Genomic DNA, 24965 nt, shown 5'->3' on the forward strand with positions numbered 1-24965 from the left:
ACTGCATGATTGAAAATTGTGAAGTTTTACACTTTTTCTTCAGCAGCATAATCACATACTTTCTGGATGTTTGTCCAAATAGTGTAGAAAATAGCATATGGTGGGTATTACTATAACCTGTCTTTCATATCATATCCTCACTTAAGAATTGACAAATGGCAAGAATTAAAGGAAATTCCAGGACAATATTGAGGTTTAGTTTGCTTAGACTTTTGATTATCTTAATTTGTTATCATTTGGATAGTATATATGCAGTTATATCTAGTCCAGATAATTTTGCCTTCCAATCCTTTTTCCTGTTTAAAAACAGATTGTTTTACAAAACAGCCAAACCCAAACACATATCATCAATCCACGTATCAAGTTCTCATTTTACTGAATGAATTAGCTTCCTGGATTCTAAATGCTTAAATTATAGAAGTGCTATAGTTCTGACTTTCAAAAATACCTGAACAGGCATGCCTGCTGATCATGATGGATTTGATTTAGTAATAGAACCAAGTGAATATAATTTCTCTTGGAGGACTAGTTCAATGATATTTATAAACTTACAAATATATTTCTAAAAAACTCTCTGATTGATTCTTCTACATAAAAATATAGAAAATGATTCAATATTATGAAATAATATTTTTATAAGCCTTCTGTGTTCTGTAATTCTGTTTTCTCATCTTTCTGTCACTGTGGGGATATTTGCATGAAAATAGCTTCTCTGTTGCTAAGAGTTCATCTGTTCCTGCTGCTTATTTCTCACCTGAAGTCACAATTCTCTGAATGTACATCATAATCGTCTCTACATAAGCCAATTTCAGTGCCACAAACAAAGGATTATGCCTTCAACTGAGAAATAAACAGCAGGAGCAGAAGAAATCTAAAAACCAAATATCCTATTTTATGGAAATATCCCAATTAATAAAAATTCAATTGAAAAATATTCTAAGCTATATATCAGCAGAATTACCTTTCAATTGAAGTTTTTCAGTTTTTCATGATGTTTCAGTGTGCTTTGTATCCAGGGAGGTTAAATCTGGTTTATTCACTGCTAGTTATGCCAGATGTCTTTTTATCCTTCTGTTTATGTTTAGCAGTCTGTTCCAATTCTATCATTTTTAATTATCTAAAGCCTTTGTGCTAAGACTCGTATAGAAGTAGTAACTCCTCCTTGTATCCATCGATAAGGATTGAATAAAGAAGACGACAGCAGATGGGCATGAGCTACTTTGTGGACTCATATGGAGACTTGAGTGAACCTTAAATATCTGTCTATTAAAAATTGTGTTCTATATTTACATGTAATTCCACTTACCATTGTCCCAGGTGGCACCGTGGTAAAGAATCTGCCTGCCAATTCAAGAGATGCAGGAGACATGGGTTTGAGCCCTGGGCCATGAAGATCCCCTGAAGTAGGAAATGGCAACCCACTCTAGTATTCTTACCTGAAAAATTCCATGGACAGAGGAGGTTGGCAGACTATAGTCCAGTCCACAGAGGAGCCTGCTGGGCTACTGAATGACTGAGCACCTACACCAACCAATTGTAGCTACTCTACCATAATGCCACAAATTGCAACACTTCAGAGATTATCTCATAACTTTAAATATATTAATATTTCAGTTCAATTTCTTTTTGGACAATTGGAGTACCGAATAGAAACAAAAAATAATTTGATTTACTGCCTAAATACATGCTCAGTCGTGTTCGACTCTTGGCAACTCCATGGACAACCAGCAGAAATGAGTTTGAGTAAACTCTGGGAGAAAGTGCAAGACAGGGGAAGACTGACATGCTGCAGTCCATGGGGTCTCAAAGTCAGACACGACTTAGTGACTGAACAACAAAGAATGAGGCAATGATTTTTCAAGAAAAATAAATGAACAAATGGCATAATAAAGTTTAGTAGTTTTCTGAGACACTTAAGCAATTGGTGAAAAGGTATGAAAAGTAAGAAGTGCCAAAATATACCTAGGAGAGGCCAGAAAAGCTCCTTAATAAGTATAGCAAGATTTTCATCTTAAAAGATGAAGAGGCTTTAACCTAGAGGAGTTGGGAGGAGAATAAAAGAGGAAATAAGTAGGAGAGAAACTGTGAGCAGAGAGAGCAAATGTGAAATAAATGTCACCGAGGCAAAGCTGCATTGTATATTAAATTAGAATAACTAGAGATAAGTGTAATAAGTTTCAAACTGTAATGTGCATAGTAACCACCTGGGAGGGCTTATTAGAGCATAAATTCCAAGACCTCACAAGCCCCCTGTTTTGATTCAGTAAATATTGTTTTCTAACTGAAAATCTGTATTCCTATCAGGTTCCCAGGAAATTCTGACAATCCTAGACAAACCTTTTGAGACATAAAGGAAAAATGGCTGGAACTTAGTATGTTAGGTAAAACATGGTTATGACTGCAAGATATTTTATATAAGCCTTGAGTTAAACACAAAGAAAAACCCTGTAATACCTACACAAAAGATATAGAGAAAAAGATCAAAGTAGATCACTATTAAAAAAGGATCAAATATTAAAGGAATATATGAAGAGAAGGACAGAGAGAAAACAATTAACAAAATGGAAAAACTTAATAATAAGTCCTCATCTATGAATAATTACTTTAAATGTAAATTCATGAATCCTTCCAATGAAAAAGTCTAGAGTGGTTGAATAGATAAAAGCAAACAAATAAACAAAAACAAGAACCAGAGATACGCTGCATATAATAAACTCAACTTAGATTTAATGACATGCATAGGCTGAAAGTAAAGGAATGGAGGAAGATATTCCATGTAAATGGCAACCAGAATACAGCAGAGGTACCAATACTTAGACAAAGTAGACTTTAACTCAAAAATTGTCATAGGAAACAAAAAAGACAAAATATAATGATAAAATGGTCAATTAAAAAAGGAAGATATAAAACATTATACATGTATACACACCCAACATCAGAGAACCTAAGAGAAAGATAGATAGATAAATACATAGACAGATATAGCAACTATTAACAGCTCTGAAAGGAGAAATTGATAGCAATATGGCAATACTAGAAGACTTTAATATCTCATTTTTAATAATACATAAAACATCTGGATGGAAACTCAATAAACAGCTGACTTGAACGATATACCAAATGAACTTAAAAGACATATAGAACTTATCAATCAACAACAGACAAATACAGATACTTCTCAAGAACACATGGACCATTCCATACGACGAATCCCATGTTAGGTCATACAATCACACTAAAAGCTTCTACACAGCAAGGAAATAACCCTATAGAATAGGAGAAAACATTTGCAAACCATACATAAAATAAGGACTTAATATCTAAAATGTTTAAGCAAAACAACAAATAATCCAGTTTTTAAAAATGGTCAAATAACTTAAACAAACATTTCTCAAAATAAAGACATACAAGTGGCCAACAAGTATATGAAAAAAACATACAAATTTCCCCAAAGAAGAAATGCAAATACCTAATAGATAAATGAAAACGTGTTTAACATCATTAATTATCAGGGAAGGGCAAAACAAACAATAATGTGTTAATGCCTCCTTTTAGAATGTCTGTTAAAAAAACACAAAAGATAATAAGTGTAATGAGGATGAGGTTTAAAGGAACTTGTATGCAGTTAGATGAAACTGATTTGTACAGTCATTATGGAAAAAACATGGAAATTCTCCAAAAAATTAAACTAGAACTATTTAATGATCTAGTAATTGGAAAACTCAGCAGTGTCCACAGCACTAGAAAAGGTCAGTTTTCATTCCAATCCCAAAGAAAGGCAATGCCAAAGAATGTTTGTTCAAGCTACTGCACAATTGCACTCATCTCACACGCTAGTAAAGTAATGCTCAAAATTCTCCAAGCTAGGCTTCAGCAATACGTGAACTGTGAACTTCCAGATGTTAAAGCTGGTTTTAGAAAAGTCAGATGAATCAGAGATCAAACTGCCAACATCCACTGGCTCATCAAAAAAGCAAGAGAGTTCCAGAAAAAAAAATCTATTTCTGCTTTATTGACTATGCCAAAGCCTTTGACTGTGTGGATCACAATAAACTGTGGAAAATTCTGAAAGAGATGGGAATACCAGACCACCTGACCTGCCTCTTGAGAAACTTGTATGCAGGTCAGGAAGCAACAGTTAGAACTGGACATGGAACAACAGACTGATTCCAAATAGGAAAAGGAGTACATCAAGGCTGTATATTGTCAACCTACTTATTTAACTTATATGCAGAGTACATCATGAGAAACGCTGGGCTGGGATAAGCATAAGCTGGAATCAAGATTGCCGGGAGAAATATCAATAATCTCAGATATGCAGATGATACCACCCTTATGGCAGAAAGTGAAGAAGAACTAAAGAGCCTCTTGATGAAAGTGAAAGAGGAGAGTGAAAAAGTTGGCTTAAAGCTCAGCATTCAGAAAACTAAGATCATGGCATCTGGTCCCATAACTTCATGGCAAATAGATGAGGAAACAGTGGCTGACTTTATTTTTGGGGGCTCCAAAATCACTGCAGATGGTGACTGCAGCCATGAAATTAAAAGACACTTACTCATGCCCCAACTAAAATAAATAAATTTATTTAAAATAAAGAACGAAAGAAAGAAAGAAATGCAAAAAAAAAAAAAAAGACACTTACTCCTTAGAAGGAAAGTTATGACCAACCTAGACAGCATATTAAAAAGCAGAGACATTACTTTGTCGTCAATGGTCCATCTAGTCAAGGCTATGTTTTTTCCAGTAGTCATGTATGGATGTCAGAGTTGGACTATAGAGAAAGCTGAGTGCCGAAGAATTGATGCTTTTGAACTGTGGTGTTGGAGAAGACTCTTGAGAGTCCCTTGGACTGCAAGGAGATCCAACCAGTCCATCCTAAAGGAGATCAGTCCTGGGTGTTCATTGGAAGGACTGATTTTGAAGCTGAAACTCCAATACTTTGGCTACCTGGTGGGAAGAGCGGACTCATTGGAAAAGACCCTGATGCTGGGAAAGATTGAAGGCAGGAAGATAAGGGGATGACAGAGGATGAGATTGTTGGATGGCATCACCAATTCAATGGACATGGGTTTGGGTAGACTCCAGGAGTTGGTGATGGACAGGGAGGCCTAATGTGCTATGGTTCATGAGGTCACAAAGAGTCGGACACGACTGAGCGACTGAACCGAACTGAAAAGTTCAGTTCTACCTAAAAGTAGAATTCAATTTATGGAGCAGGCTAGGATACAGAAACAGATACTTAAAGCAAGTATGTTATATATATATGTTATAATGGCTGAATATACATTATTTGGATTACGATCAGTTGCTGAACACTCTGCACATGTGTGACCTCCCTACATTAAAAAAAAAAAAAAAGAAATCTTTAGCTTCCTAGCCTTTGCCCTGCTTCATTCTGTACTCCAAGGTGATCAGTCCTGAGTGTTCATTGGAAGGACTGATGTTGAAGCTGAAACTCCAATACTTTGGCCACCTCATGGGAAGGGTTGACTCATTGGAAAAGACCCTAATGCTGGGAAGGATTGAGGGCAGGAGAAGGGGACAACAGAGGATGAGATGGTTGGATAGCATCACTGACTCGTTGGACATGGGTTTCGGTAACCTCCGGGAGTTGGTGATGGACAGGGAGGCCTGGCGTGCTGCGATTCATGGGGTCGCAAAGAGTCGGACATGGCTGAGTGACTGAACTGAACTGAACTGGACCTGGTTGCCTACTGCATGCAAAGCCAATCTAATGACACCAGTGTTAGCGAAAGAAAATACACTGTTTATTGCAGAAAACCAAGTAAAAAGAACAGGAAGCTCATGCTTAAAAGACCAGCACTCCCTGATGACTTTCAGGGAAGAGTTTTTAGTAGCAACATTTAGGGTGAGTATTGAAGCTTATGGACTTTTTCTAATTGGTTAATAGTGAAGTAACAGGATGATGTTTCAGAAATCTTTATCATCAATTTTTGGTTTCAACCAGTCTGGAGTCACATGCTTGTGGTCAGCATGTAGTCATCATCCTCTACTTGGGGGTGGATGGGTCTTAGTTTCTGCAGAATAACTCAAAGATTGTTATGCATATCCCTTGAGGAGGAACTAGGACTCTTTTTATTGCTGAATTATTGTTTAAGCTATCTTGCTTAACAGCTTTTCCTTTGTTTCTGCCTTTCATCACTGCTCTAATTAATAACTGCTTGAATCTGCTCTTTGGAAATCAGGGAACTCCTAGAAGATGAAAACCTTTTCTACAAAAAAGAAATGGGGGGACAGAGAAGAGTTTTTGTACCCAGGAGCACCCCATAGGGTCCTCTTCAGTCTCAGTCCTCCCTTTTGTCACCTCATTCCTGTGGGAAACAAGGGCAGGGAAGGAAAGGGAATAAAGTTGCAGATGGAGAGGTTATTCACAGACACAAGGGGACTCAGTTTGGGGGGATGCAGCTTCAGTCTCTATATTTTAATGGCCTCAAATTAAGCATTTTTAAAGTTTAAACAACTTAGTAGTGTTAGTCACTCAGTCATGTCCGAATGTTAACAATCCCATGGACTATAACCTGCCAGGCTCCTCTGTCCATGGGATTTCCCAGGCAAGAATACTGGAGTGGGTTGCCATTTCCTTCTCCAGGGTATCTTCCCAACCCAGGGATTGAATCCAGGTATCCCGCACTGCAGGCAGATTCTTTACCATTTGAGCTACAGGGAAGACCAAAGTTTAAACAACTTAGGTAAAATAATAAGAGTGAATGACATAATAAAGTGATGCACAACATGAGAGTTGCAGGTTAAGTTTTATTTAGGGCAAAATGAGAACTGCAGCCTGGGAGACAGCACCTCAGATAGCTCTGAGAGACTGCTCCAAACAGGTAGTGGGGGAAGATCAAGGTATACGATTTTGGTGAAGGGCGAGTTCAAGGCAATCAAGCAGCTGTTTTACAAAAGGTTTTCTACTAGTCACAAGGAGCTGATGTCACCATGAAAAGATTTAGTGCTTTTCTAGATATGAGGAGATGTAAGGAGCAAACTCCAGGAGATAGTGAAAGACAGAGAAGCCTGGCACACCGCAATCCATGAGGGTGGCAAAGAGTTGGACACAACTTAGTGACTGAACAAAAACAAGGATTGGGATCATGCAATCAGTTCCTGAAAATATCTATCTAAAGACCTGTTCCACAAGTTTCCCTGGAGCTCAAAGTGCCTCATTCTCCACCCTAGCTCCCTTCTGAGTGTGTCGAAGGTCAATAGCTGCAGAAGCACAGGATTCAATTTCCTCAGAGGCAGATGGCAAAAGCCCTTGGCAAGTGCCAATTTGTAGTTGACAAAAGGAATAGTTAAATTTAGCAAAATTTATATCACAAAGACCAAAAAAGTTTTGGTAGTTTTTTTTTTTTTTTAAAGATAAAAAATACTGAACACTATCAGTAAGTGCTTTAGAAGGAGAAAGACTTAAAGTGATTTAGAGCCTATTACATTCCCCAAAACTTATAAATATTATCACATTTCCTTCTCATCATTGGAAACTGAAGGGCCAAAGTATCCCTTATTTCTTCTCATTTAACAAATATTTATTGAGCACCAACTTTTGAAAGTATTGTTTCCAGAATTAAGATATATAGTGCAAAACTAGAAATTTTAAAAACCACTTGACTTCTTACAAAACACAGCATAATAAGAAAAGCAAGGTTACAAATAATGAATTATATATTTGTTTAGGAAATTAAAATATTTTGCAAGACAAAATTTATAGCAACTACTATTATAAAAGCTGAAATGTAAATGTTTATTTTCCATTGTAGTGATCAAAGATTTTTTCCCACTCTATCAAGTGATTGAGGTATTAAAATTGAATTTCTTTCTATGCAAGAAGTTCCTAAAATCTTAAACACTGCCTTAAATTTCCAAAGTACTCATGAAAGAGAGGACATTGACTAAAATTCCCTTAGGCAGGTAACTAGAGACCTTTATATCAGGCCATGGAATAGTGAGATGAAATTTCAAGAGGTTTTCTAAGTAGTGTGATTATATAACTTATCATCCTGCATAGTATGTAAGAGTGGAAGCAAGACTATTAATAATTACCCCTAGTAAACAGGACAGAACTACCTGGTTGTTCCAGATAAACGATAACTAAGAATCACACTGTTGATCATTAAGGACAAGACCCTGCTGACCTCTAATCAAATCCGGAACAAGCTCTTTTCAATATTGCAACTTTAAAGAACTCACGGTCTTTGTTTCATTTTACTAATATCATCCATCTGAAATCCTCTACCTCTTAGAGAAATTGTGATGGAGGAAGGCTTCCTGGCAAGTGTAAGCAGGCTTCACCGTCTTATTCTGTCCTGGGTGAAAAATAAATAAGTGAACAATCTTAGAAACATATACCTAACTTTGCATCAGATATGTCTGATAGAGGTCACAGTGGCATCAGGTGGATTCTAGTTCAAAATGCTTGAGTGGAAAATTTCATCCTAAAATGTGTAGTATTAATAACACCAGGATAGTGTCATTACATGGATGACTTCTTTTAAATTTCATGGAACTTTGACTACCATAAGGTCTCAGTGTATCAAGAGTGACATGTAATCTCCAAATCTTGATTTGTGGTAGATGTCACTAAGCACTGCAAGCATGGTGTCCTGGCCAACATCATCCCCTACCATATCTTGCCTAGTATCATCCCCAGTATGCAACTGCACATAGAAACAAGGGTTGCAGAAACCTGCAAGCTGTAATCTTTTTTATATATATAGGAATTTAGTTTCAGTAATGTAATTCAGGAAACTCTTTCATAAATATAAAACATATCTGTGCGTCGATTCAATTATAGATATATGACACCATAATTGATGCTATATATCACATACAGTCTCTAAAATTGAATTGGAAAGTAAAAACAAAAGTACATGATGATTTTTGCTGTCAGTCAACATTTTGTGAGTGATTCTGTGATTTAATCAATTTATTAATTTTACAAATATTATTTAGATATGATAGTTACCTAATTTTATAGGCAGAATAATAGATTAAATGTCCTGTACTCCTTTGTTAACTTAACTTGCTCTTGCTTCTGACCAAAGAAAAGTACTCATGTAAAACTGATTAATTTTAGTTGCTACTATGTTGATTTTTTTTTTTTCAGTACTACAGCATATTATGTAAATAAACATAGCCAAACAATTAGGTTAAGTGAAATAAGTCAGACAGAGAAAGACAAATACTGCATGATCTCACTTATATGTGGAATCTGTAAAAAAGCCAAACTCATAGAAATAGGGTAGAATGGTGGTATTCAGGGGCTGGAGGATAGAGGAAATGGACAGATGTTAGTCAAAGGTGACAAACTTCCAGTTATAAAATAAATTGGTTTTAGACATCTGATTTTCAGCAGTGACTATAGGTTAACAATACTGTTTTATATACTCCAAAATTGTTAAGAGAGTAAACCTTAAATATGCTCACCATAAAAAAATAATTACATGAGGTAAGGAATATGTTAACTAACCTTATTGTTATAATCATTTTGCAACGCTTGCATCTATCAAATCATCATGCTATATACCTTAAAATGAAACAATGTTATATGTCAATTTCTAAGAGAGTCAATTATATCCCATTAAAGCTAGAAAACATAGTAAATAAATAGCTTAACATTGAAATATATTTTTAAGAAACAAATAAATGGTTTTACATGCCTGTTAATATTTAATTATGCAAAATTGCTTTGGGGTATATAAACTGCTAATTAAGCTTCTTACTGGATTCAAAATAATCTGGGTTAATAAATTGAAAATATAAAAATATATGAAATCAGCCATTTATATTCTGTGTGGGTACTGATACTGAGCACTAATATTTGTGATCAAACACCATTTGAAACACTGCTTCATATACAACCAACAAATAAATAAAGCCTTGAATGACTATAACTTCAATTATGATCCAGGCACACATTTGCATAGGCAACAATTAAAACAGTCACATAAATTCCATCAAAAATAGTTTTGTCAGAAATACCTGAAAAATAGGATTTGCAGTTTGCCATCTGAATATTACTGTCTGTGAAATTTCTGTAGTTTTAATACTGAAGACATAGTTTTAAAAATATGACAATACAAAGTTAAGCAAAAATCATTAATCCAAAAATTTGTGTTGACAGTCCTAATGAACTTTTTCTGTAGCTTTCTAAATCAAGGCAAAATTTTATTTTTAACTGTAGTTTTTCAGAAAAAAAAAAAAACATGTGTTGTATTCTCCTTTAGGTCAAGCCCAAGAAAAGCATGATGGAATAGGGTATATATTTCCAAAATTATATGTAAAAAAGTGGCCATCAAGGGGACAAAATGCCTCTTGCTTTGTGGCACACTACCTTTTAAACACTTTAAATGGTAAGCACACAGCCAACATACTTTCTTCTTTGAGTCTCTCTGAGGATATCACCTGACACAAGGAAAAGGATGAATGTCCTATCTGATTTCTAATAATGAATATTCAGTGGTGGCTAAGAAAGGGAGACAACAGCAGCAATTAAATATTTTTCATTAAGTTAATTATATAAATATAATTTTGATTGTATGGAGCCATTAAAATTATGATTGTGAACACAGTAGCAACACAGGAAATATAAAAGTAGCAAGACCACAACATAATAAATACCTTGTATCAGTTCAATTCAGTTCAGTCACTCAGTCGTGTCCGACTCTTTGCAACCACATGAATTGCAGCACGCCAGGCCTCTCTGTCCATCACCAACTCCCGGAGTCTACCCAAACCCATGTCCATCGAGTCGGTGATGCCATCCAACCATTTCATCCTCTGTCGTCCCCTTCTCCTCCCGCCCCCAATCCTACCCAGCATTAGGGTCTTTTCCAATGAGTCAACCCTTCGCATGAGGTGGCCAAAGTATTGGAGTTTCAGCTTCAACATCAGACCTTCCAGTGAACACCCAGGATTGATCTCTTTTAGGATGGATTGATTGGATCTCCTTGCAGTCCAAGGGACTCTCAAGAGTCTTCTCCAACACCAGAGTTCAAAAGCATCAATTCTTCAGCGCTCAGCTTTCTTCACCGTCCAACTCTCACATCCATACATGACTACTGGAAAAACCATAGCCTTGACTAGATGTACCTTTGTTGGCAAAGTAATGTCTCTGCTGTTAAATATGCTATCTAGGTTGGCCATAACTTTCCTTCCAAAGAGTAAGCATCTTTTTATTTCATGGCTGCAATCACCATCAGCAGTGATTCTGGAGCCCAAAAAAATAAAGTCTGACACTGTTTCCACCGTTTCCCCATTTCCCATGAAGTGATGGGACCAGATGCCATGATCTTAGTTTTCTGAACGTTGAGCTTTAAGCCAACTTTTTCACTCTCCTCTTTCACTTTCATCAAGAGGCTCTTTAGTTCTTCTTCGCTTTCTGCAATAAGGGGGGTAAAACAAATAATGACTCATAGGTTAAATTTAACTTAATCAAATCAATCTTCCCTTTTTATTTAATGAAATGTTGATATTAATACTTAATCAAGTATTAGGAATCAAAAGTTTTAAATTAAATTTTAGAAATAAATATAAGATTTTCACTACTGACATTCATGGACACGTTAAGGGTGATGTCATCAGCATATCTGAGGTTATTGATATTTCTCCCGGCATTCTTGATTCCAGCTTGTGTTTCTTCCAGCCCAGAGTTTCTCATGATGTACTCTGCATATAAGTTAAATAAGCAGGGTGACAATATACAGCCTTGACGTACTCCTTTTCCTATTTGGAACCAGTCTGTTGTTCCATATCCAGTTCTAACTGTTGCTTCCTGACCTGCATACAGGTTTAAATACCTTATATATTATAGTGTTAATCCCTTAGTCATGTCTGACTCTTTGAGTCCTCTTGAACTGTAGCTTTCCAGGCTCCTCTATCCATGGAATTATCCAGGCAAGAACACTGGACTGGGTTGTCATTTCCTTCTCCAGGGGATCTTCCCAACCCAGGGATGGAACCTAGGTCTCCCGCATTGCACATAGTTTCTTTACCAGCTGAGCCACAAAGGAGCCCTAAGATTATTGGAGTGGGTAGCCTATCCCTTCTCCAGCGGATCTTCCCAGGCCAGAAATCAACCGGGGTCTCGTGCATTGCAGGCGGATTCCTTACCAACTGAGCTATCAAGGAAGTTAATTGTACGTAGTAGACCAAAAACAAATGTTTACTAATTATTCTTGTTCACTTCTCCTGGCCTGTTTACAACTCAAGCCATTGGATATTACCTGTGCATGTAAAAGTGGTTCACATCTGTCTGTATATTAGTGATTCCCCTTGAAATGTAAGAATTTTGGATCACACTCTTGGTTTTGTCAACATGTGTCCAGATAAAAAATAGGGTATCAGGGAAAGGATGCACCAAGATATATCTCAGTCCTTTGATAGCGTTCTCTTTCTTCCACCATCTACAAAAGCAGAGGCTCTACTGCACTCATTTCTCCCCAATGTGAACAGAGCAGCTTGCTCTTCATTGATCCATCAGCATGGATTACCCATTCAAGGAAAGTGGTGACTATTGCTGTCTCAGCTGTTCTACCTCACCTAGAATCTAAAATATACCTATGATCTAGTCTCATACAATTTTATCTTTGATATATTTACTTAAAGCAATATGTTCCCAGGCAAATAATGTTTAATGATGAATAGTTTTATTTTTTTAGCATTAAGTAATCATTTTTAAAAGTCTGATTACCTTCCCACATCTCACGTGAGCAATTGAGCTCACAATTGCTATCCTTCTTTTTCTTTAGAAGCAGAATGATGATAACCAAACATTAGAAATCTTGTACACACAGGTAAAAGATTCTTTACGGGCAAAGAAAAATCTTGTAGCAACAGCTAGGTTAAAATGGAATTATGGCAGATGTGACATTTGGAGTTGGAAACCTATAGGTTTAGATCTTGACTTTACCACTCACTAGCTAAGTGAGTATATGTAAAAGATTTGATATTTTATGAGCCCCTATATCCTCTTTTATAAAATTTAAATAGTAATATCTACCCTGAAGAGAATTAGAGGTAACACATATAAGTCAATGTGGGTACATAATAAATCATCAATAAATGATAGTTATTTTATTATTTTAAATTTTCATAATGTGACATAATCATTTTGTATTGTATAGTAAGATCACTATATATAGTAAGATCATTAACACTATGTGCACCAGGAACCAATGTAGTGTTGTATATAGTGCTGCATGTCAGTTATATTTCAGAGAACAAACAAACAAACAAACAACAACAAAAAAATCAAACTCACAGAAAATGAGATCAGATTTATGTTTACCAGAGGAATAGGATAAAAGTGCCAAAAGGTACAAACTTTCAGTTTTAAGATAAATAAGTACTAGAAATGTATTTTTTTCCTTCCTTTTATTTTGTATCTAAGGACAGTAGATACAGAATAATGAAATGCTTTTGTAATACTTAATATAATGAAAAGTGTCCTTTTCATTATAGGGGACTGAAATGCAAAAGTAGGAAGTCAAAAGATACCTTAGTATCTCTTGGTACTAAGAGATAATGGGCAAATTTGGCCTTGGAACAAAACGAAGCAGGTCAAAGGCTAACAGAGTTTTGCCAAGAGAATGCACTGGTCATAGCAAACACCCTATTCCAACAACACAAGAGAAGACTCTACACATGGACATCACCAGATGGTCAATACCAAACTCAGATTGATTATATTCTATCCAGCCAAAGATGGAGAAGCTCTATACAATCAGCAAAAACAAGACCAGGAGCCAGCTGTGGCTCAGATCATGAACTTCTTATTGCAAAATTCACACTGAAATTGAAGAAGGTAGGGGAAACCATTAGACCATTCAGGTATGACCTAAAACAAATCCCTTACAGTTATACAGTCAAAGTGACAAATAGATTCAAGGGATTAGATCTGCTAGACAGAGAGATCGTAGCCATGAAATTAAAAGATACTCACTCCTTGGAAGAATAGCTATGACCAACCTAGACAACATATTAAAAAGCAGAGACTTTACTTTGCTGACAAAGATCCATCTAGTTAAAGCTATGATTTTTCCAGTAGTCATGTATATATGTGATACTTGGAGTATAAAGAAAGCTGAGCACCAAAGAATTCATGCTTTTGCACTGTGGTGTTGGAGAAGACTCTTGAGAGTCCCTTGGACTGCAAGGAGATCCAACCAGTCAATCAAAAAGGAAATCAGTCCTGAATATTCATTGGAAGGACTAATGCTGAAGCTGAAGTTCCAATACTTTGGCCACCTGATGCAAAGAACTGACACATTGGAAAAGACCCTGATTCTGGGAAAGACTGAAGACAGAAGGATGACAGAAGATGAGTTGGTTGGATGGCATCACTGACTCTATGGACATGAGTTTGAGTAAGGTCCTGGAGTCGGTGATGGACAGGGAAGGCTGGCATGCTACAGTTTATGGGGTCACAGAGTCAGAGACAACTGAGGTACTGAACTGAAGAACAGTAGTGCTAACTACTTTTATTAGAATCAATTAAATAGTATCACTAGATTTATATACTCATAAAATCCACAGTCACATGGGTGGGGTAGTGCAGTGAAATATACATTAGTCACTTAGGAAGTAGGTAGAAAATATAACTTAGAGCCATACTTGTTTTATTCAAACATTTTAATCTCCTTTTCTGCTTTTATTGGTAAGTTCTCTAATGCCTTGTGTCTAGTCTCCAGGGTGTAACACTTATACTAAATTAATGTCCAAACCTACAGTTTCTAAATATGGTAGCTGCTGTGTCTTTATTTGGAGCAGATTTAACAGTTTTGAAAAAATGAAAAACAGACATTTAAAAAGACACTGGTTACATATATTTGTGGTCTTCCTAGAAGATAGTACAATCTTTTCAGCACTAACTATAGGAAGCAGAGACAACAGTGAAGTTAGCTATAAACTATATTAGACATTAAACAAAATATAAGATTTTTGTTTGTATAGAAATTCAATTTCTTTATATTGAATGACTACTATTTTCCAGACATCTTGTAACCATTGATTGCTTGGTTCACAAGTTAATATAAACATATAAAAATAAAATGAAGTCAACAAAAATAGAAGTGGGTCTATATTATACAATATCTGTTAAGACACTGTCTTATATTTCTTTGTTCCAGAAGTTAGCTCCCATTATTCAGATTACCAATAAAAGGAAGATGTCCAATCCTATGAATTTATAACCAATCAATGTCAACCAGATAATCTTATACACAGATATAACTAGTCAAAATTTGTGTATGTCTATGTCTATGTATGATATGCATAGGGTACATTATTGGATACTATGAGAAAATCTCTGTAATTTGTTGGAATGTTAACATTCTCTGTGTTGACATTTACTCCCTCATTCCTTACACATACATGCACTCACATAAATTAGCACACACACTTGCTTATGTATACATTGATTTGTATATTTAAATATGTAATAAACAAAAATATTTATACTTAGTTACAAGTATTATTCACACACATATATGTATATTTTCAAAAGCATAAATTTTATTGGCTAGAAAACTTGTTGAGTTCTTTACTTTTACAAATATGTACTTCCATTTGAAAGAATATTCATGTCTTATGTCCCAGAATATTGGAGTCCTAGGACAAGGCTAATTAAAATTTGATTACAAACAGACAGGTTTGAGTTAGAGAAGGCTCCAGGTATTCATCTCATATAAATGTTAAAAGATGTTTTTATAAAGAAATATAAACACGTGCCAGCTTTTTAGAGAGAACGAGGAAGTCTGGCAGTGATATAATCCTTTTCAGTTGGTTACCATAGTGACCTGATCTGAAAAAACAAGAATGTCACTGTCATGGATTCAGCAGTGGCAGAGAACCTCCAAATGTCTTGTCATTTTCCTTTACTTATCATCACATTATTCTTAGGGGACTTAAAGTGAATTTTAGGATGATAAATATGAAACTACAAATTGGAGATGAAAAATTTTATTAATATTTTCAGAAGAACCAAGGATTAAGTGGTTAATTGTGATTAAGTGATTAAGGTTTAAGTGCATACCTTTTTCAGGGAAATCACTTAGTTTAGTCCATGACTGTGTTTGCTAAACTTTTGAAAAAGTATCAAGTACCAAGATATTTGGCTTCTGCCAATACAGCAGATGGGGGTTTGTTCCTTAGGTGGGGAAGATCCCCTAGAGTAAGAAATGGCATTCCACTCCAGTATTCTTTCCTGGAAAATCCCGTGGACAGAGGAGCCTGGTGGGCTACAGTCCATGGGGTTGCAAAGAGTTGGACATGGCTGAGTATACACACATCATCAACACACCGTCAAGATATTAAACAAAAATTTTTCTCATGCAAAAACACAAGTGTTTCCTTAACAATCATGTTCTACATCATAAAACAGGTCTCTTATATATTTAGACCTAGATGCAAAATTGGGAGGAACTGGATCATGTCAACAATTTTACTTGAGATCTGTACGTGTACTGATAACAGATAGGGAGAAGGAAATAGCAACCCACTCCAGTATTGTTGCTTGGAGAATCCTGTGGACAGAGGAGCCTGGAGGGCTGCCGTCCACACGGTGGCACAGAGTCCGACACGACTGAAGCGACTAAGCATGCATGCATGCATTGGAGAAGGAAATGGCAACCCACTCCAGTGTTCTTGCCTAGATAATCCCAGGGACAGAGGAGCCTGGTGTGCTCCCATCTACGGGGTCGCACAGAGTCGGACACGACTAAAGCAACTTAGCGGCAGCAGCAGCAGCAGCAGGGTAACTTGTTAGAGAACATACTATAGACATTAAAGAGGAGTTTTTGAGAGAAAATCAACTTAGGAGAAGGATAATCTTCTGTGCAAGATATTCAAAATTAGGTACTGAGTGTTGGGATGAAGAACCATAGTTTTGTAGCAGCCATTAACCCTGGGAAGTAAAATGTTGTGTCAAAAGAGGACTTTTTCTTTCACTGTGGCTCACATTTAACCTGGGGTTCTTAGAAAACAGATGCTGAGACTAAGCTGACATGTTACACTTAGTTAAGGTTGAAAGTGGAGGTGAAAGTCACACAGTTGTGTCCAACTCTTTGCGACCCAAAGGACTATACAGTTCATGGAATTCTCCAGGCCAGAATACTGGAATGGTTAACCTTTCCCTTCTCCAGGGGATCTTCCCAACTCAGGGATTGAACTCAGGTCTTCCACATTGCAGGTGGTTTCTTTACCAGCTGAGCCACCAGGGAAGCCCAAGAATACTGGAGTGGGTAGCCTGTCCCTTCTCCAGAGGATCTTCCCAACCCAGGAATCAAACTGGGGTCTCCTGCACTGCAGGCGGATTCTTTACCAACTGAGCTATGAGGGAAGCCCTAGTTAAGGTTCAGTTCAGTTCAGTTCAGTCACTCAGTTGTGTCCGACTCTTTGCAACACCATGAACCGCAGCATGCCAGGCCTCCCTGTCCATCACCAACTCCCAGAGTCCACTCAAACCCATGTCCATTGAGTCGGTGATGCCATCCAACCATCTCATCCTCTGTCGTCCCCTTCTCCTCCTGCCTTCAATCTTTCCCAGCATCAGGGTCTTTTCAAATGAGTCAGCTCTTCGCATCAGATGGCCAAAGTACTGGAGTTTTAGCTTCAGCATCAGTCTTTCCAATGAACACCCAGGACTGATCTCCTTTAGGATGGACTGATTTGATCTCTTTGCAGTCCAAGGGACTCTCAAGAGTCTTCTCCAACACCAGAGTTCAAAAGCATCAATTCTTTGGTGCTCAGCTTTCTTTATAGTCCAACTCTCACATCCATACATGACCACTGGAAAAACCATAGCCTTGACTAGATGAATCTTTGTTGGCAAGTAATGCCTTTGCTTTTCAATATGCTGTCCAGATTGGTCATAATTTTCCTTCCAAGGAGTAAGCATCTTTTAATTTCATGGCTGCAATCACCATCTGCAGTGATTTTGGAGCCCCCCAAAATAAAGTCTGCCACTGTTTCACTATTTCCCCATATATTTGCCATGAAGTGATGAGACTGGATGCCATGAACTTAGTTTTCTGAATGTTGAGCTTTAAGACAACTTTTTCACTCTCCTCTTTCACTTGCATCAAGAGGCTCTTTAGTTCTTCACTTTCTGCCAGGAGGGTGGTGCCATCTGCATATCTGAGGTTATTGATGTTTCTCCCGGCAATCTTGATTCCAGCTTGTGCTTCTTCCAGCCCAGCGTTTCTCATGATGTACTCTACATACAAGTTAAATAAGCAGGGTGACAATATACAGCCTTGACGTACTCCTTTTCCTATTTGGAAACACTCTGTTGTTCCATGTCCAGTTTTAACTGTTGCTTCCTGACCTGCATTCTCAAGAGGGAGATCAGGTGGTCTGATATGCTCATCTCTTTCAGAATTTTCCACAGTTTATTGTGATCCACATAGTCAAAGGCTTTGGCATAGTCAATAAAGCAGAAATAAATGTTTTTCTGGAACTCTCTTGCTTTTTCAGTGATCCAGTGTATATTGGCAATTTGATCTCTGGTTCCTCTGCCTTTTCTAAAACCAGCTTGAACATATGGAAGTTCATGGTTGGCCATCTCAAAAGATACTGAACAGAAAAGAAAGAACATGAGAAAGAGAAAGGACAAAAAATATAAATTGATATCTTATAAAACTGACTTTATGGTCACAGAAAAGATAGTTGGTCACTCAGTCCTGTTGGATATCTTCAGATAAAGTAAATACATTTTCTCAGAAAAGTCTATGTGGAGAAGAAAAAGCAACCAATTTACATGCTTACTTTTTGATTTTCCCTTTCAATGATCATAGATCACCCAGCAGAGCATTTACTCAACCACAGAATCAGGATGCGGCTTACATCTGGGAAAGCCATAACCTTTGTTTTCTTGTGGTATCTGACGGGAGTGCTGAAGCTGGTGTGGCTCCTGCTACAATAGGTGTAATGCAATTCTGTCTTAAGCTTTGGTTTGACCTCTGAGGCAGTCTAAACAGTCAAGATATGATCAATTGTAATTGCTGTTAAAACTTAGAGAGGTTTACCAAACACACTATAATCACTGCTTCTGCAGCTGGTCCTAGGATAATACTTAACATTCATCATCAAACACCTGCAACATCCATTCTAGATTTTACGAGCGTAACCCAGACCTTCATCATGAGATACATGGGCACTTGTTTGCCTTGTGCATGTTGCTGCAGTTGTCCATTCACAGTTATCACTGGGAAGAGACATTCTATGAGATAATATGTTGCAAGCATACTTCCCTGTCTCTATTATGTATTCACAGCCACATCTTCTCATAGTTATGAGGGTTGATTAAAGCAGCCAGTAGAGAAGTTACTTTTCTGCCACCTGGCCTGTTAGCATGAGGAGTCCAAAATGGGCAGGTGGCAAATACAGTCAGCCACCAGTTCAGTGAAAGCATTATAGTATAGTTTGATAGAAGTGTTGAATTCTTTGTAATATGGACTTCATCATCTAACAGAGTATACGTTTGCAGAGATGGGAAGTGCAAATTCTGCAAGTAGGTGAATAATAAGAGTAATAATAATAAGTCCATCCTATTTCATCCTTTGATTCCTAGGCCTGTAAGTTCTCATTATAAGAGAGATACTATGCTATATTGTCCATTTTGACATTATCCTAACCTTTCAAAGTGATCGGTCCAAACTGCAGATTCAGCTGAGGCTAGCCTTTAGTAACAGAGAAGGCAATGGCACCCTACTCCAGTACTCTTGCCTGGAAAATCCCATGGATGGAGGAGCCTGGTGGGCTGCAGTTCATGGGGACGCTAAGAGTCGGACAAGACTGAGCGACTTCACTTTCACTTTTCACTTTCATGCATTGGAGAAGGAAATGGCAACCCACTCCAGTGTTCTTGCCTGGAGAATCCAAGGGACAAGGGAGCCTGGTGGGCTGCCATCTATGGGGTCGCACAGAGTCGGACATGACTGAAGTGACTTAGCAGTAGCAGCAGCAGCCTTTAGTAAACCTTCCATTGCTCTGTTAATCCAGCTGCTTCCAGATTAAAAGTTATCTGTTATATGATACAATCCTATAGTTTTGAGCCCATTAACCAACCCCTGTGCTGTAAATGTGTCTTTTGGTTCATATGTAAAACCAAGGTCATATGTAGAACGCCACTGTGATCAGGAATTCTGAACGCCATTGAGAAAAGACATTGGTAAAATCTCTGTGGACAGATAATATATCCTAATATCCAGCTCACATGTTGATTCTGTTAAGAATAAATCAAATTTCTTCATAAGTAAAAAGTATGAAATTTTAACTGACTACCACTAGTGCCTGGCTGGTCTCTCCAAAATATAATGTTGTCATAAAGTTGAGCTTACCATCAGTTTCTATTGCTAGCATATTGACAATATCAAGAGCTGTGGTGAGATAACCTGTGCCGTTGATGACGATCATGGCCCTATCTTTGTCACCATTTCCACTCGGTTTATGGGTCCATGCCCACCACAGAGTAAGTTGAAGAGAGAAGCTGACAACACCCCCAGGTTGAATCATCCTCCCCATTTGGTTTTTGAGAGCCTCTTCTGCATTGGATGATCTCTGATTAGCATTATAGGAGAAACATAGATATCCACAAACATCCAGTTCCATAGGTCCATTCCCATAATTCTTGCTCAAGTGCCAGACCTCAGATGAACCAGCCAAGTTATTCCTCATGTCCCTGGCATCACAGCATCATTAGCTTTCTTCTCCCTTCATGTTATGTGAACAAATATTCTACTAGCAGATCTGGTGATTGGAAGTATTTACCTTCGGCTCTATTTTCATGATGAACTTATGTAGAGACAGGGAATCTAGCAAATATTTTGTCCAGCTTACTTCCACATTTCATATCAATCTCTTCATAAAGAGTCATATCCTTTCTTCTTACATTAGTTGATTGTTGGGATCTTGCCATGAAGCTATATGTGTAAAAGACATTAGTGATAGGAGAACTATGAATGTGAGCAATTTATGTTTATGAGACAACTGATTTTTTGTGTCTTGGGCACCTGATCAGGCTAGAGTCTGCTTGTACTACTACCATAATGCAACACATTGCTGCTATGATTGCCTAACATTATGCATTAGGGAATCGAATGACACATAGCTCATGATGGCTAGCCATGGACACCTAGTCAATTAGTTTATTATTATCAAGGGCTTATTCTCTACATGGATACCAATAGCTCTTTGTAGAAAAGAAGTCTCTTCTGAGGAAGATATCACCTTGTTTCAGAACCCCAGTGGTCTGTTCAGTGGCATTCTTAACTCCACAGCCCATCTTCATTCACCATGGATACAGCTAGCAAGAGTGAATCTACTGAATCTTTTTTTTTTTTTGTATAATTTTATTTACTTATTTTTTGGCTGTGCTGGTCTTCATTGCAGCACAGGCTTTTCTCTAGTTGTGGCGAGCAGGGGCTACTCTCTAGCTGTAGTGTGCAGGCTTCTAATTGTGGTGGCTTTTCTTGTTGCAGCGCATGGACTCTAGGGTGTGTGGGCTACAGTAGCTGTGGCTCTCAGGCTCTAGAGCACAGACTCAATAGTTGTGGTACCCAGGCTTAGTTGCTCCATGGCATGTGGGATCTTCCCAGATAAGGAGTCAAACCCATGTCTCCTGCACTGGCAGGTGGATTCTTTATCACTGAGGCACCAGGGAAGCCCTGATTCTTAAGTGCCAAATAAGATAGTAGCTTCCCTGCAGCCAGAACATTCTTAAGAGTTGCTTTGTATTGGGCCTCACTTGAAACTGAACAACTGTTGAAGTCACCAGATAAATGATGTAGAAGAGTATAATAAAATTCCAAGGGCTGTGCCTCTTTCTTAGTGACAGGAGATGTGAAGTGCAGCCACTCATCTTGTACCTTAAAGAGGATAAGGTAGTCTATTCTAAACCAATAAATTCCAAAAAGTTTACAGGCCTTTCTCTCTTTTTTTTCTGTAAATTTTTTTCTTATACCTCCTGTCCTACCTGTGTCTTTCTATGAAGTCTACTGAATTTGCCACTTTCTGCTGAAGTCCAGTTGGTATTATTCATTAATATAATGGGTCACCATAATGTCCTGCTGGATGACAAGATGTTCAGGACCATATAATTACAGATAGTAGAAGAGTTAACATAGACATTTATTATACTGCTTTTCTTACCGGGTAACTGCACACTGCTTTCAATCACCTCTACTAATGAGGACTGAGAAGGAAGTTTTCCACGTATCAGTTGTCTTATGCCAAGTGCCAAAGTTTGTATGGATCAGTTTTAATAACAATACTGTATTCAACAAAATAACTATATTTGGGGCCACTATCTGTATATGTTTACACATTATTCACTACGATTCATTTCTCTGGCTTTCCTTTCAATTATTTTCTCATTGAATGTGCCAGATGAGAAAACTGAATCACGTTTCTGTGATTAATTGGCATTGCTGTGTTGATTGCAATCATGAATATTAGAATTTGTGTTACTGCTGAGAATACTTACATGCTTTCAGGGTTTCTATAGCACTTCAGTTTTACTGTGAAGAAGAAATTCTGGTTATTATTGCCCACTCCCACACCAAGTAAGTGTAAAGGCCTCTTGCCCTCTCAATCCCTTGCCTTTCAACAAAAGTAAATATAGGTGAAAGCTTTCAAAACTGTGATGTTATGCATGTCAGGAATTTTTATATCCACAGTTAACACAAGCTTCACAGAAAAATCTGCCTGGATGTCGAGTGCAAAATAGTTTCCCATTCATAGTAGTATGTCAGTGACCCATCACTAAAAAGTGTATACTGATTTTCTTTGTCTTACCAGAGAACCTTTTTCCACAAGTGGAGGAGATAGGAGTTGAAAGGGCAAGAATGTGTCAAAAGACTTTTACAATTCTATAAATTTGAAAACACATTTGAAGCCAGGATTTTCTTACTATACTTCACAGAATCTAGAGTCTCAGACACCCTCTATGAGGCCATGGAGGAGAGTGCCAGTGACAGAGGTAAGTAGGGCTCTCAAATGTCTAATCATGTTTTGAATGGAACAGGTTCAGTGTATCTGCTTTGAACATCAGATATTCTTAGATTTCACATAAAAGAAAGTGTGATTTTTATTTTTATTGTCTTTGTTTTTAACAGCAAAATCAGTTTTATATTGGGGTATAGCTGATCAACAATGTTGTGGTAGTTTCAGGTGAACAGTGATTGTGCTCAGCCATGTATATACATATACCTATTCTCCTGCAGATTACAAGATAACCACAATGGTGTGATCACTCATCTAGAGCCAGACATCCTGGAATGCAAAGTCAAATGGGCCTTAGGAAGCATCACTACGAACAAAGTTAGTGGAAGTGATGGAATACATGGAATGACAAACTGGTTCCAAATCGAGAAAGGAGTACATCAAGGCTGTATATTGTCACCCTGCTCTTTTAACTTATATGCAGAGTACATCATGAGAAATGCCAGGCTAGATGAAGCACAAGCTGGAATCAAGATTGCTGGGAGAAATATCAATAACCTCAGATATGCAGAGGACACCACCCTTATGGCAGAAAATGAAGAAGAACTAAAGATCCTCTTGATGAAAGTGAAAGAGGAGAGTGAAAAAGCTGGCTTAAAACTCAACATTCAAAAAATGAAGATCATGGCATCTGGTCCCATCTCTTCATGGCAAATAGATGGGGAAACAAAGGAAACTGTTAGAGACTTTATTTTTCTGGGCTCCAAAATCACTACAGATGGTGACTGCCGCCATGAAATTAAAAGATCCTTACTCCTTTGAAGAAAAGCTATGATTAACCTAGACAGCATACTGAAACGCAGAGACATTATTTTGCTGACAAAGTTCCGTCTAGTCAAAACTATGCTTTTTCTAGTAGTCATGTATGGATGTGAGAGTTGGCTATAAAGAAAGCTGCACACCGAAAAATTGATGCTTTTGAACCGTGGTGTTGGAGAAGAGTCTTGCGAGTCCCTTGGACAGCAAGGAGATCCAACCAGTCAATCCGAAAGGAAATTAGTTCTGAATATACATTGGAAGGACTGATGCTGAAGCTGAAACTCCAATACTTTGGCCACCTGATGCAAAGAACTGACTCATTAGTGAAGACCCTGATGATAGGAAAGATTGAAAGCAGGAGAAGGAGACAAGAGAGGATGAGATGGTTGGATGGCATCATCGACTCAATGGACATGAGTTTGGTTAAACTCCGGGAGTTGGTGATGGACAGGGAGGCCTGGCGTGCTGTGGTTCATGGGGTTGCAAAGAGTCGGACATGACTGAACAACTGAACTGAACTGAACTGATTCTCTTCCAAGCACCCCCTCCCATCCAGGCTAGTACATAACATTGGGCAGTTTCATGTGCTACACGATAGATCTCTGTTGGTTATCCATTTTAAATATAGCAGTGAGTTCATGACCTTCCCAAAGTCCCTTACTATTCCTTCCCCTCAGCAACTATAAGTTCTTTTTCTAAGTCCTTGAGTCCCTTTCATTTTGTAAGTAAGTTCATTTGTATCATTTATTTTTAGATTCCACATACAAGGGATGTCATATAATATTTCTCCTCTTTCTGACTTACTTCACTGAGTATGAAGAAACTGTGATTTTTAAACTACTGATCTGATCCAACTTTTTAATGTTTACTTTGGACAATAATGAAAAGTGGAAGTGGAAGTGTTTGTTGTTCAGTCGTGTCCCACTCTTTGCAAGCCCTTGGACTATAGCCCACCTGGCACCTCTGTCCATGGAATTCTCCAGGCATGAATACTGGAGTGGATTTCCGCTTCCTTCTCTAGGGGATCTTCCTCACCCAGAATTGAACCCAGGTCTCCTGCACTGCAGGCAGATTTTTACTGTCTGAACCAACAATAATACATGCATTCTAATGTAACTTTCAAAGCTTATATATCATAAAACTGTAATACATTCGATATTATCACATTTTAAATATTTCCTTCAAAA

The 24965-nt window shown here is 37.6% G+C and overlaps 1 long non-coding RNA gene across 1 annotated transcript in view; it reads right to left on the reverse strand.

The window, feature by feature from the left end:
* Nucleotides 1-24965, reverse strand: part of LOC145544834 (uncharacterized) — a 246478-nt gene that overhangs the window by 39317 nt on the left and 182196 nt on the right. Inside the window, exons 9-10 of the long non-coding RNA XR_014081659.1 lie at nt 9488-9544; nt 8255-8324 (exon numbers count right to left, since the gene is read on the reverse strand). This is a non-coding gene — a long non-coding RNA (uncharacterized LOC145544834). The remainder of the gene's footprint in view (nt 1-8254; nt 8325-9487; nt 9545-24965) is intronic.

This window comes from Giraffa tippelskirchi, chromosome 1, assembly GCF_054371585.1.
Source record: "Giraffa tippelskirchi isolate mGirTip1 chromosome 1, T2T-mGirTip1v1.2.pri, whole genome shotgun sequence".
Taxonomy (NCBI): domain Eukaryota; kingdom Metazoa; phylum Chordata; class Mammalia; order Artiodactyla; family Giraffidae; genus Giraffa; species Giraffa tippelskirchi.